The following is a 15,167-nucleotide window of genomic DNA, read 5'->3' as shown; positions in this document are numbered from 1 at the left end:
AGATTTTATTTATCTGAGAAAGAGATAGAGAGCACATGGGCAAGTGAGGGGAGGGATAGAGAGAGAAAGAAAATCTCAAGCAGTCTCCACACCAAGTGCAGAGCACTCCACCCCATAATGCTGAGACCATGACCTGAGACAAAATCAAGAGTCCAATGCCCAACCAACTGAGCCATCCAGGTGCCCCAACTGTGTAAATATTTTTTAAACCGCTAGGTTATACACTTTAAACAAGTGAATTGTATGGTGTATGAATTATATCTCAAATTGTTCTTTTAAAAAAAATAGAATTACAGTGAATTTTTTGTTTTGTTTTGTTTTGTTTTGTTTTACCTAATCCCCCTTTACTAGGTCACACATTCAACACACATAAAACAACTATACCAAGGGAACTGAATGTTGGGTTATACTTTAAGGAGTTTACATTTCTGGGCTAAGAAGTAGATCTATAATCATACAAGAGATGAGAGGCAATATACATAAAATAATGGCAGCCTTATTCACCTGTACTAAGCTTAAATAAACTAGTTATTTTTTTTCCCTGTTTTAAATGGAACAATTCCTTAGTATGCTTATCTCACAGAATGATAACTATGGGCATGAGATGCTCATATGTGGTAAAAAAATAATAATAATTAATAAATAAAAAATCTATCATAAAAAATCAAAGAATACTACTGAGCATAGTACAGATAAACACTCCATATATGTATATTAATAAAATCTACACATGCAAAACTAACAAAAGAACTAGAAAATCTTAAATAAAACAGAAGCCTTTGCTTCTATTACAAACTGGCACTGTAACCAAAAGACCTTATATGTAATTAAGGTTGATAGATTTGTTTTAAAGTGAAGTATATTTAGTGAACGTTCTGGAATTACATAAAGCTTGGTCATATTTTATCAGCACTGTCTTTACACAAAATAATGGTTTTGCCACCTTTTACTGCATTTGCCAATAATTTAAATGTACCTTTTTAGAAATAATTATTAAAATGGACTTTAATGTCTATATGTATTGTTTAACAAAACACTTTGGCATATCTCATCATGAATCTAGTATAAGATTAAAACATTTTAAGTGACTATAACTTTGTTGTCAGAAAACATTTTAAAATCTGCTGGAATCATAATGTGCTTCAGAGGTAATTTAACAAAAGAATGAAAAATAAGTATTCTGATATATTAAGTATATAGTGTCAGGCACATAGTACACACTTAGTATATATTGGCTGAAAGAATGATGAACTATACACATATAACTAATATCTAAAATTACTCTTAAATTAAAAACTAAATTACAGGGTGCCTGGGTGGCTCAGTTGGTTAAGCATCTGCCTTCGGCTCAGGTCATGAGCCCAGAGTCCTGGGATAGAGCCCCTCGTTGTTGGGCTCCCTGCTCAGCAGGGTGTGTGCTCTCGCCCTCTCCTTGCTAGTGTTTTCTCTCATGTTCTCTCTCACTCTCAAATAAGTAAATAAAATTGTTTTAAAAATTAAATTACCCTTTTACAAAACAAAGATAGTAATCTATAATATTTTTGACAGAATTTTAACATGCTAGCAAATTCACATACAGGAGGTGTACATGAGGACAACCTTTCTTATAGGGACTCAGGATGCTTATTTACTAACAAAAAGTAACAATATACCCACTTACACACAATGCTGCCTCAGAAAAAGTGCAATACATAGCACCATTAAAATTAATCAAAACTGACATGAGAGGAATTTTTTAAGCCTTATAAAATTTACTTAGTTTGATTTCATATTTCAAAAAATAAAATCTCCTTTTGCTTATTATTATATAATGATGACAATCTTCTCTACAATAATAAACATACCCAAAGGGAGCCCCCTGCAGCCATCTTATCAGTTCTCTCATAGCAACAGAAACTGAAATACAGTTTGCATAGTCACTGTGGTTGGCTAAAGAAAGCAGGTTCATGTAACCAGTCAGAAAGCTAGAAATTAGACAACCATAAAAGGAGAAATTTTAAATCTGCCTGGTAACAGCCTAAAAATAGAATACACTAGTATAAATCCCAGAATAGATGGGACTATAAGGGCAAAACTACCAGCAAAAACTTTATTTTCTTAGGGGATAAGATGTGTCTTTCATTTCATCATCTAAAATACTAACTTGGCATCTTTTCTTACTAGATGGCAATTAAAGAAAAAATGAACACTAAGGTCATGTGTCATTGTTCACATTATTTACTTATATATAGGTATTACTTATATATAGGTATATGTGTGTATATATGTACATACATATTTAAGCATTTTTCTTTTTCAAGAAAATGATGAGGCATCTTAATCACAGCTCTAAAACATTCAAGGCTCTATAAAATCTCTCAAAGTCTGAATAGCACTGCACTTTTCCCTATCACTTTGTCTTTGAAATTATTTAGGAATCTGAGTTATGGGTAAAAGACCATTTACCGTATACTAAAAAGACAAAGATTAAATAATTTATGATAGCAGATCTCTAAATAAAGTAGGGGTTATGCCTTTGTTCATGTCAAGTAAAAGTTAATTAACATATAAAATTATAATCTATAATACTATTTTTGATTTTTCAATTTTGCCAAGTACGATAATGCTAAAGTTGACAATGCCTAACATTTCTTATTGTTATTCCAGATAACAGAACCTATTTCATCATTGTAATTTTCCAACCTAATTGTGCTTAATGTAAATGGTTCTTGTACATTACAGATTATGTAGTACATGTTAATTCCTAAAGATCACAATATGCAGTTACTACTACAAAGACTACCAGCTAGTAAGAAATCACCCAAGTCATAAAAAAGGAGGGAAGAAGAAAAGGAGAAAAAAAAAATTTTAAACTTCAAGAAATTAAAATTATACTTGCTGAATAAAAGGCTGGTCAGACACTCACATTAAAACAAATACTATTTATCAAATTCCTTGTTTTATGAATTTCTTACATCAAATTTTCCATCAATGTATTTTAATAAGATTGCAAGTTAAATTTTTAAATGTTCTCTTTGAGCACTATTTGTTATCCAAAATGCAAAGTGAATTATTAGTATATTTTAACCAGAAAACTTAGTTTATATTATACTAAAAGTTTAATTTTGAAAATTATATGTAAAGAACTTACTATAATCATAAATAAAGCTTAGAAACAATTGGAACGTGAAACAGTTTTAAGTAACAAGAAAAATTCCAGTGAGGGATGGAGAAACATGAGCAATATATAATGAAATGAGCAAATTGAATAATATATCCTTTTCATCTAAACATTTAGAGATAGCTAGATTTTAAAATAAAGTTTAACCAAACTTTTAAAAGCATAAATACTGTTATTTTAAACACTGGTCTGAGTAAAAAGAAACTGAGCATACTGTCTTATTTATTTTTCTTACTGTTGTATGTGACTTGGATATCCAAAATCTAACTACAACTGTATTCAAGATACTGTGTTCTGTATAATTTAAATCTTCTATGTACATAGATCTTATTTACTTATCTGAATAAACTATAATCCTCATCACAAAGGAAAGCAAAATGAGTTGCAATTAGCATGGGAGAACATAACAAATGGGTCAAATTTTTTATCAAGGCACTACAGGTTTGGGAAAATTACTTTATAATCCTAGATATATACATCAAATTATCATTTTAAATGTAAACCTCAGCACTTCATATTCTCTTAAATATTACTTAAAACCGCTATAATACTTTTTTTAAAAAATTCACTTATACTAGCCAGTTTTATTTTAAGAAAACAGAAAAAGCATGATGCTTGCAGAAAATTATGTGGAACAGCCATGCATCTTATCACATACCAATCTGAATTTTTGTTATGAATTATCAAAAATTCATACCAAAAATTCACACCATTCACTGAATTATCAATGACACCTCGGTGTTAATTAGTTCAGCAACTAAAATGCCCTGGAGAAGTTTAGACAGTTTGATAAATTTTACCCTTTCATTTCTCCATTCTCTTCTCCCTCTCTTGGCCCTCTACCTCAAGAACTCACAGGAGTTTAAAATGCCAGCTGAGAGCCAGATGTTCTGGGACCCTAGCCTATGTGTACAAAAGCGTAGTTTTAATAACAAACATAACTAAAGGAAGAACCTTAACCTTCTTTCATATCCTGGGGCAAACTCAAATTCCTCTTTGTACCTATTATTTTTCTTTTCTATAGCAAGGCAATATTGTTGGTATGTTATCCCTCCTTGCAGATCTAATTAGAATTATATTTACCGTAACTCTTCACAAATAAATCTTTCCTTCAGTTAAAACTTAGGAAAAACGCTATGCTTTTGATGGCAAGATCTCTCCTGGGCATACAACTCAGAATGGACCAGCACTCCCACAGGAAGCAAACAAAGAAAAATTACATTCCATATCTAAAATTTTCTCACTAATGATGAATAAAAATACAATCTACTTGTTTCTGGCAAATAATCTTAAGAAGCTTATTTTCACAGGTTGAACTGTCAGAAGCTACTATCAACAGTTCATGATGCAATCTAAGAAAATAGGGAGTCCCCTCATCCCATACCATGAATTATCCCTGTGTTTCATCTTTTAAAACCTTAAAAAAAAAAAATCTGCAGAGATTGGACCAAAAACACTATATTTTGGAAATTCTCTTAACCACTCTCCTTCTAACCACCACAGTAAATGAACCAATGCTGTCTACCCATTCAATACACATATTGACTGATAACCACAAATACACTGAGATCTCACGTTCTTCTGTTCTCATCTAAGTCTGTTCATATTGGTTGTGCTTGTTACTGAATTCAGTTGTACATTTTTATTATAAGTTACAGAATACAATTAAATTTTGTGCAGACTAATGAAATATGAGTGCAAAAAAAAAAAAAAAAGAGCTGCTAGATATGCATCAGCAAGAGAGACTAACAGAGAAAAAACCCAGATGTGCAGGGGACTGTTGGCTTAGATAAATCATTAAATAACACCTTTAAGTCTAAAGTTTTCCACTTGGAATAAACAAATTAAATTAGAAGACTGTTTAGAATCCTTTAAGTTTTTATTATTAAATAAAATTTTAATAATATCTACCCCAAAATCCACTGTTCTACTGAAAAATTATAAAAGTAGGCTGTGTTTTTCATGTATTCAATCTTTACCAAATGCCTACATGGTCACTATTATGGGTCAATTTTTAGGATACTCTAAAAACACAATGTGATTAAAAGTACAAAAAAATCCTGTAAGATTTAAGTGTTACTGCATGTAGATTTTAATATAAATGAGAAAGAGAAATGCAGGCAATAAAATCTGAATTGAATGACCATGAAAATTAGAAGTTCTCTATTTTCCATTAACCATCATCTCTCCAAAACAATTTGTTTTTAATAATCAAAATCAGGCTTTTGAATGTGTCATTATAAACAAAACTTCTACAGAACCCTTATAACATCTTCCTGATAGAGTTAGTACTAATTTTTATAAGCCAGATCTCTGAAAACTGATTCTGCATAAAGAATCACTCAAATTCAGCTAAGAGGGGGGAAAGAGTATGCCTTTCTTTACAATTTCAACTTCACTTCTGCTCATAACCCTATTTATAATTCAGTTACATCCACAAGACTTCACAAGTAGTTGCTAAGCAACAGGAACATGCGGAGCTCAGAGCCACTGAAATCTGGCTCTCTGCCACATGAAAATATTTAACAGAGCCTAGAGCCTCCAGAATTTACAAAATGAAGAAAAGGAAATAAAAATTACAAAGAGATACAATAATAAATAGAATAAGTTGCCAAACTCTTATTTTAAAAGATTCCCAAATTCAGATCAAGGACTTCATTTTGGTATTTCCAAATATTTATTATATTTCTCTCCTAAATTTTTTTTGTCATCTTTTTAATGTTGAAATTAAGACTCTGAAGTTATTCTCTCGGGAAAGAGAAGAAATATGATTCGTCGTATCACCGTTGAAGGCGTAACAATTGACTTAATAACTATATTGTGCAAGAACAGCCTTTGAAGAAACTAGGAGAACAGTCTGTGGGACAGGCCTGAGACTTTCTATGTTGGGACTGTGAGGACAAGAGACAAGAAACTATACATTTTCTTCAAATTCCTTTGTCCTCTTATGCCTGGTTAACTACTAAAAGAAGAGATATTTTTTTTTTACCCCAAACTGCACTGTTTCTAATTGTAAGCGTCTCTAATAATTAAGCACATCTAAAAATATATTTACAAGTCAAAATGGTTACAAAAATTAACTGTCAACTTTCAACAGATATTGAAAAGGCACTGGCATATGTTTCAACATTCGTTCACTGATAAAAATAAAAATTAAGAACATAAAGAATGCTCCTTACGCTGATACAAGCTACTTCAAACCAATGGGAAACTACATTTAGTGGTAAGACACCACAGGTATTTCCATTCAAGGCAAAAGCAGAAAGTGTGATAATATACTCAATATTGTTCTAGAAATCCTACCAAGGCAGTAAGAGCTCAAACACAGAAAATACAAGAAGAAAACATTTATTCCAGAATGGCAAGAAAAGCTATCTAGAAACACTGACATATATGAAAAACTTCACAAAGGTATAGAATAAAAATGTAAAACTTTTTTTTAAAAGATTTTATTTATTTATTCATGAGACCCAGAGAGAGGGGCAAAGACATAGGCAGAGGGAGACACAGGCTCCTTGTGGGGAGCCCAATGTGGAACTCAATACCAGGACCCGAGGATCATGACCCCAGGATCACAATGAGTCAAAGGCAGACGCCCAGTCACTAAGCTAGCCAGGTGTCCCCCAAAATGTAAAATATTAAACTTATGTTGGACACAAGGCTTAATGTAGAAAAATATAAATTTCTTCCCAGATGAAACTTTTTTTTTTTTTAATTTATGATAGTCACACAGAGAGAGAGAGAGGCAGAGACACAGGCAGAGGGAGAAGCAGGCTCCATGCACCGGGAGCCCGATGTAGGATTCGATCCCGGGTCTCCAGGATCGCGCCCCGGGCCAAAGGCAGGTGCCAAACCACTGCGCCACCCAGGGATCCCCCAGATGAAACTTATTAGAAGTAATTCTAGGTACAATGTTTAGCCAAAAAAAAAGTTATGTTTTATATTATAACAAACTTTGGAAATTAATCTATTAAAAAATGGCAAAATAGGAAGAAAATTGAAAGTCAAAAGAGAATGATGCTTTCCCTTTCAGATGTGAGGATATGACAAAGAAGTATAAGTATTAAGAGATGAGGGGATCCCTGGGTGGCTCAGCGGTTTGGCGCCTGCCTTTGGCCCAGGGCACGATCCTGGATCCCGGGATCGAGTCCCGCATCGGGCTCCTGGCATGGAGCCTGCTTCTCCCTCTGCCTGTGTCTCTGCCTCTCTCTCTCTCTCTCTTTCTCTGTGTGTGTGTGTGTGTCTATCATAAATAAATAAATAAATCTTTTAAAAAAAGTATTAAGAGAGGAGTGCAATAAATTATCCAGAAGACAGACACAAGCAATATAATATCTGATAGAGACAGCATCACAAATTAATAAGAATTAAGTAGATCTTGAAATAAATGGTTGAAAATGAATCAAAATAGCAGTTGATCATACCAGTACAATAGCAAACAGACTAGATATGAAATAACACAAATTTTCAAAGGCACAGAAAGCACTACAAGTTACCACAAATTTTGAGAAATACTTGAAAACTAAAATGCATAGTGATATGGAATTCGTATCCAGAATAAAAAAGAATACTTATTAGTGAATGAAAAAGATAACCAATTCAAAATAAAAATTAAAAATCATAAACAGGGAATCATAAAACAAACATAAAAGATGTTCAACTTCACTAATAATGACAAAAAGACTAAACAAAAAGAAGATACAGTTTTTCACACCTGACTGGCAACTATCTATAATTAGCAATAAAATAATATATAGCAGTGAGACATCATTGTCATAACCATTTTTAAAGAAAAATAGGCAAAAACTGCACCATTTTGACACACCAAAGACATTATGGGATTTCTTAAGATATTCTAACATACTGGGGGCACTTGGGTGGCTGAATTCGTTAAGCATCCTAACTCTTGATTTTGGCTTGGGTCATGATCTCAAGATTGTTAAGATCAAGTCCCTCATCAGGCTCCACACTGGGCATGGAGCCTGCTTCAGAGAGCCTGCTTCAGATTATCTCCCTAGGGATTCCTGGGTGGCTCAGTGGTTGAGTGTCTGCCTTTGGCTCAGGGCGCGATCCCACAACCCGGGTTCAAGTCCCACATTAGGCTCCTTGTGGGAAGAAGCCTGCTTCTCCTTCTGCCTGTGTCTCTGCCTCTCTCTCTCTCTCTCTGTCTGTCTCTCATGAATAAATAAAATCTTCAAAAAAAAAATAACATTATTTCTGTCACTCCCCTCTGCTCTAAAAAAATAAAAATAAGTTTAAAAGAAAAGATACACTAACATTTTTTTTTAAAGGAATGTATCAGGGATCCCTGGGTGGCGCAGTGGTTTGGCGCCTGCCTTTGGCCCAGGGCGCGATCCTGGAGACCCGGGATCGAATCCCATGTCGGTCTCCCGGTGCATGGAGCCTGCTTCTCCCTCTGCCTGTGTCTCTGCCTCTCTCTCTCTGTGACTATCATAAATAAATTTTAAAAAAAAATTAAAAAAAAAAAAATAAAGGAATGTATCAGGATACCTACTCCTCTACCAAAATAGCAAAAATACATATTGTTTTTGTTTAGTTTGTGAACAAAGTTTTATACAAGTGGGAAAAATAAATCCCCTTTTATTATCCAGAACTCATTGTTCAAATATGAATTATGATACAGATAAGAAAAAACATGATACCTAAAAGAGGCTAAAGTGATAGGGCACTAATAAACATGAAGGTTGGTTCCAAGACTATAAAATTACTAAAAGCATAGGATATACTGGAAATCTCAGCTCTACCGAATTAGTATTCTAATTTTAATGTTGACTTGAAACAAAGATGCCTTCTTTCTCTTTAGGTTTTAATTGAGAACATAACATCTGGACTTAATACTATTGGCATATCCCAACAATCTATACAATTCTAGGGTGTGATAATTTAGTGGTAAATATGATTTGAACTTACTCATGTTTAGAGAGTGTCTGACATTGAGAACCAGGCAGATCCTAAACATGACCCTAAATAAACTGCTTAAATAAACTGGATACCAAAAATTACAAGTGAGGAATTATTGCAGAATGTCCATACACAAGTAGAGATCAAAGAGACCCATCCAAAAAGAACTACTGACTGAATGGCAGTGACAACTGTGAACTGAACAAAAAGTTATTTTTAAAAGGGCTATTTTGAAGATTTTGATTCTGACTACGGAGGAACTAGGGTGACTGACAGTGGAAGGAGTCACATGCAAAACTCCTTAAACAACAATTTATTGACTTTAAATTAAAAAAATATAAACAAATATAACATGCATCGCTAAGAAAACAGCATTTAAAAAATACTGTGGAGGGGTGCCTGGGTGGCTCAGTGGTTGAGCATCTGCCTTTGGCTCACAGCATGATCCCAGGGTCCTGGGATCAAGTCCTGCATCAGGCTTCCTCCAAGAAGCCTGCTTCTTCCTCTGCCTATGTCTTTGCTCCTCTCTCTGTGTCTCTAATTAATAAATTAATAAAATCTTTTTTAAAAAAATACTGTGGAGAATCCTGACTTAACACTAAAAAGTTAAGAATATTGTAGATTTCTTTCATGGGCATGAATGTAAAGCATACAACAAAGTAATTGCAGAATTCTTAACACTAATGCAAAAGCTGGAGCCAGATATATCTTTTTGAATACTGGCACTATCATTTCCTAGCTAAGTAACCTGTTCAGAATAATATATCCATTCTTTGTCTCAGTATCCTCAACTATGAAACTAAAATTCTAACAATGCCTCTCCTCATAAAAATGTTACACAGGTTAAATGGGATAATAAAATAGAAAGTACTTAAACATATAAGTAGTAGATAAATTGTTTCCAGGTTTTATAAAGTCATTTTATAAAAGTAATTTATTAAAACACACAAAAATAATTTATTTCTTAACATTAATATAGGCATGCAAGTGATATTTTAAAGTCTGGAAGGATAAATGCCTGACTAGTTTATAGAAGTTCACACGGGGAAAGACAAGGGAATATAAATGCCAAGTTTCATTTAGATGTGCCAGTTTGAATTTTCACAATGAAGACCCACTCATGTAATTTGTATCTTAACAGTTAAACTCATTCCACTTTTCCCAATCTCTTCCATGCTAATGCTAAGCCAGAGTAGCAGTGACATTTAGAAATGTATTAGTTGCCCCACCCAGACACTAAACTACAGAAGAGATAAGGAAGGAAGGCTACCACCCAAAGAATAAATTTCCAGCATTCCTCATGAGCAAGTACAAGTACCACTTCCCAACCCCTTGCAATCATTTCAGTCAGCACTGACCCAAAGTAAAACAGGAAATCTCAAATACAAAAAAAAAGAGTATAATCACAAAATAGATGCCAAACTCCACAAACAAAAGAACTAGTTACTTAGAAGAATGAACAGAAAACATTTTAAAACAGTACATTAAATATTTTGAAGAGGTACTGTAACCACAGAACAAGTAGATATGAAAAGAAATCAATCTAAAATCTTAGAAATTTACAAAAAGAGCTGCATGGACACAGCTGAAGTAAGAAACACTTAATCAAGACCAGATGTCCTCTCAAAATATTATACAAAGGAAAAACAGAAAAGCTAAGAACATACCCAGAAGCAACAACTTTCAGTGATGAGGAGTTTTAGAAAAAAGAACTGAGGAGAAAAGAAAATAAGAAAAACAATTCACAGAGTTAAATTTAAAAATATATCTATGTTTTCCATAGAACAGGCCTGCTAATTACCAAAACAGACTAAATTAAAGCAAGCACAAAAACCTAACACCTAGACATATTTGCGTTAAAACTTCAGAAAACCAATGAAGAATATTAATAACTTAGAGTAAAAATATCATTTAACTATAAAGGAATAAGAATTAAACTGACATCAGACTTGTCATCAGCAATACTGAATGGTAAAATAAACAACAACATCCTCTAAGTTCAGGGGAAAAGTTATTTTTTAGCATATTATTCTATTGCCAGAAAAACTAGTTATCAATAGGATAAAGAAGTAAAGATATTATTTCTGAGCAAAGACTGAGGAAACAGACCTTTGTTAAAACAATTACATAAAAAATAGAGTACAAAGTCAGACAGAAAAAGAACCTAAGAAATGGGGGAGGAACTCAAATTAGGGAACTCAGATAATGCTCCAAAAGAAAACATCAAAGCTCAAAGGAACAAGTAAAACTCATGAGCTGGCTGACATAACAGAATCCATCAACTAAAATAAGTATGTTGGAATTAAAATCTCAGATAAGATAAGATGGGAGTTAAGAGACTTAGGGGCTGTGAACTGTGGGGCAAAAATAATGAGCTGTCAATCTAAAAATAACATATCAGGTTTCAAACTGGGTAAAGTAACAAAAATATCAGATGTGCATTATTATAAACAAGAGACATGCCTTCTACTAAAACAGTATAGGATGGTTAAAAATATAAAGGATAGAAAATGATACAATAAGGAAACGCTAACCAAAAAAAAGGTAAGTATACACATATCATGGAAAAAAGAATTCAAATTGAAAAATCAAGTAATTGGACAAAAAGAAAATATATTTCCTATAGATAAAAGGTAAAATCCACCAAATTATTTCGCTTCAAATCACATGAAACAAAAACAGGTTTAAAAAATTCAGGAAGAAACTAATAAATCCATAATCAGATCTCTTTATAAAATCTACAAATGAAGAAAATGAAATATAAATAATGCATCTATTTCTTAATAGAAAAATAGAATTATATATCCAACAAACCCGGAATATGCATTTTTCATGAACACATTCAACATACATTAATACTGACTATAAGGATGCCTGGGTGGCTCAGCAGCTGAGCATTTGCCTTTGGCTCAGGGCATGATCCCAGAGCCCTGGGATCGAGTCCCACATCGGGCTTCCTGCATGGAACCTGCTTCTCCCTCTGCCTATGTCTCTGCCTCTCTCTCTCTCTGTCTCTCATGAATAAATAAATAAGTTTTAAAATAATAATAATAATATTGATCACATATGTGATAAGGAAATAATAAATTCAAAGACAAAAAAAATCACAGTCACATCCTCTGTCCATAGGATAACAAAGTTAGATGAGCAAATATGAAACAAAAGGAAAAGGATCTCCTTGTAAACGAAAAAAAAAATTGGATTAAGGAGGAAATCAGTGGTGAAATAATAACTCAGAGGCCTTAAACTGTACATATTAATAAACTCGATAGCCTTAAACTGTACATATTAATAAAAGAAACACAAACTCAAAAATGCAGTGAAGGAGGAAAAGTACAACCCTAAAGCAGGGAATTGTAATAAAAGCAAAAATTTATGAGAGAAAACTCATTAAAACAGCAAGCAACAATAAAAGCAATAGCCAGTTCTTTGAAAAAACTATTATTTTTTTTAAAGATTTTATTTATTCATGAGAGAGACAGCAGCAGAGACACAGGCAGAGGGAGAAACAGGTTCCATGTTTTAGAGCCTGATGTGGGACTCGATCCAGGGACTTCAGGATCACACCCTGGACCAAAGGCAGGCACTAAACCGCTGAGCCACCCAGGGATCCCTGAAAAAACTATTAAAAAGTAGAAAACATATCAAGGAAAATTGAAAGAAAGCATAATAAACAACATTAGAAATTAAAAAGAAGACATAACGACAAATATAAAGCAATACACTTGCTTCAAATATTCAAGCACATTAAAGGGTATCAATGGTATGTGTGAAAAATACTAAAGGATTTGGACTCATTGCAAAATAAAATGCAACAGTGCTAGAAATGTCAACACAAAGTTGAACTGCAGAACAGAAGCACTCAGTCTAAAGGAAAGGAGACATTTATTAGTATTAGATTTAGTTCTGAGTGGCCCAGATAAAGAAAGACTAAAAAAAAAAAAAAAAAAAAAAAAGACAAATAGGATGACCAAGCTAAAGAATGACCTAGAACAACATGTTATATGAAGAATAGTTGGGGAAATGGAGGATATTTAGCCTAGAAAACACAGGGTAATTTTTTTTAAGGTTTTTAAAATTTATTCGTAAGAGACACAAAGAAAGAGAGAGAGAGGCAGAGACAGGCAGAGGGAGAAGCAGGCTCCATGCAGGGAGCCCAACATGAGACTCCATCCAGGGTCTCTAGGATCATGCCCTGGGCTGACAGCGGTGCTAAACCACTGGGTCACTGGGGCTTCCCAACACAGGAGAATTTTAATGGCTTTCTTTAAATAGTGTAGATCTATCATATGTGTAAAACAGATACAAACACAGAAAAAAACAGGCAGCCAGGCAGATGAGTGCAGAAGTGAAACAATGAAAGGCCAATTTCTCCTCAAAATCAACAACTGTTCATTTGCTCAGATGTCCAAAAAAAAGCAAATGCCTTATGAAATTAGAGACTCTCTTTTCTGTCATTAGAAATGTTGAAACTTAAACTAGATAATTATCTGTCAGGAATAATAAACAGATTTCTGTAAGAAGTGTGACGTTACAACTACTTGACCACCTAGGTCTACTCCACTTACAAGATATTGTTATTCAACACTGCTTGCTAATAAATTTTGTTGCCTGAGAGGAACACAAAAACTAAAAACTCAAAATTTATACCTCAGATTTTGGGATCATTCACACTCAACTTCAATAGTATCAAAAATTATACAGCTTTATCCTCAAGACATTTATCTTTGTCTTACAGGATTCCCTTTAGGCTTCTTGGTCTAACTTTCCCTCTGTGCAACTTTCCATCCTCTTTCTTTGACTCCCAACTGATTATTTACTGAATACTGTTTTGCCTACCTCCTTGCCTCTTTACCTATAAATAAAACCCCAAGTCAGCCTCAGCTATCTTCTGGACCTCAACTATCTTCTCAATCTAACATTCTCCCTAACAATTACTGCTCTGGAGAAGTGTGAAAACTTCAAGAACTGCTTTAAACATCTGTGTTCTCCACACTGAGAAGCATGCCTCATACAATCCAACCTTTAGCAAATTAATCAAAATTGCTCTCTTTCTACTATCACCATTTCTCTAATCCTAGAGTTGTTTAATCAAATGAAACACACATCCACAAACGTAAGTTTTTTACTTTAATAAAATATATATTAGAACAATAATTTTCAAAAGCCTTAGCAAAACTGTCAAAAAGACAGGAAACAGTTTGTACCCCCTGAAACATGAGTGTGGCTTCTACCACATTCAATCTAGCTGGGCTCTAGTTTTTAAGTATCCAACCATGTAGTAATAAATGACCAATGCCCTTTCAGAGTCTAGAGAACTGAAAATCCCATCTAAAACTAACACTCTTAGGTTGCAGAAAGATCCTGCTCTTCAGCATCTAGAAAAGGAGGCAAAGAGCCAAGAACTGCCTAATACCATTCCTTTCCTCCCCTATTTCTCTAAACTAGCCTTGCTTTGTTACCTACTCACATTCATCCTCCAAAATTGTATCCATCAGTAATATATTTTATATATTTACTTATACTGTTATTAGCTAAGACACATATATTTGCATTTCTTTATAAATATAAATCTTCACACCTTTATAGTATGGTTATATATTCTTTATATTGTATACTTTTTATTTCAATGAGATTATGGTTTTCTGCATCCAATTTTTCAAGCATACAAAAAAAATAATATAACAAGTGCCTTTAGCAAATTTCACCTAACTTAAGAAATAAAATATTAAAATAAAATTTCTAATATTCATTTTAGTTTTAGACTTAAGTTCACTTTGTTAAGATGGTGATACATTTAAATATGTAGAAATGGAAAGGGTAACTGAAACTGGAAAACTTGACCATGTTATATGTAATGTATATACATGATATATATACATATATAAATATACATTATCTAATGTATGTCAGTGAACCATTTGTGAACACAGAAGCAGTCAGATGTTGATTATGAATTCAAAGTGGTACATTTACTCTAAAACTTTATAGTTTAGTAAGGTTACAAAACATCATTTCTTTGCATGTACCAGTTGGTGTCACTACAACTGAAAATACAATAACAGGACTATAATGAACAGAGGTC

At 33.3% G+C, this 15,167-nt stretch overlaps 1 protein-coding gene and 1 non-coding gene across 7 annotated transcripts in view; one reads left to right on the top strand and one right to left on the bottom strand.

Moving 5' to 3' along the window:
• ATF7IP (activating transcription factor 7 interacting protein) overlaps positions 1 to 15,167 on the bottom strand; it is a 105,267-nt gene that overhangs the window by 63,302 nt on the left and 26,798 nt on the right. The window lies entirely within an intron of this gene.
• Positions 8,698 to 8,819, top strand: LOC129517186 (small nucleolar RNA SNORA40). The gene has a single exon (XR_008665966.1). It is a non-coding gene; the product is annotated as a small nucleolar RNA SNORA40 (small nucleolar RNA).

This window comes from Nyctereutes procyonoides, unplaced genomic scaffold, assembly GCF_905146905.1.
Source record: "Nyctereutes procyonoides isolate TBG_1078 unplaced genomic scaffold, NYPRO_anot_genome, whole genome shotgun sequence".
NCBI classification, from domain to species: domain Eukaryota; kingdom Metazoa; phylum Chordata; class Mammalia; order Carnivora; family Canidae; genus Nyctereutes; species Nyctereutes procyonoides.
The sequence above is the reverse complement of the archived record's forward strand: the minus strand, read 5'-3'. Positions and strand labels throughout refer to the sequence as shown.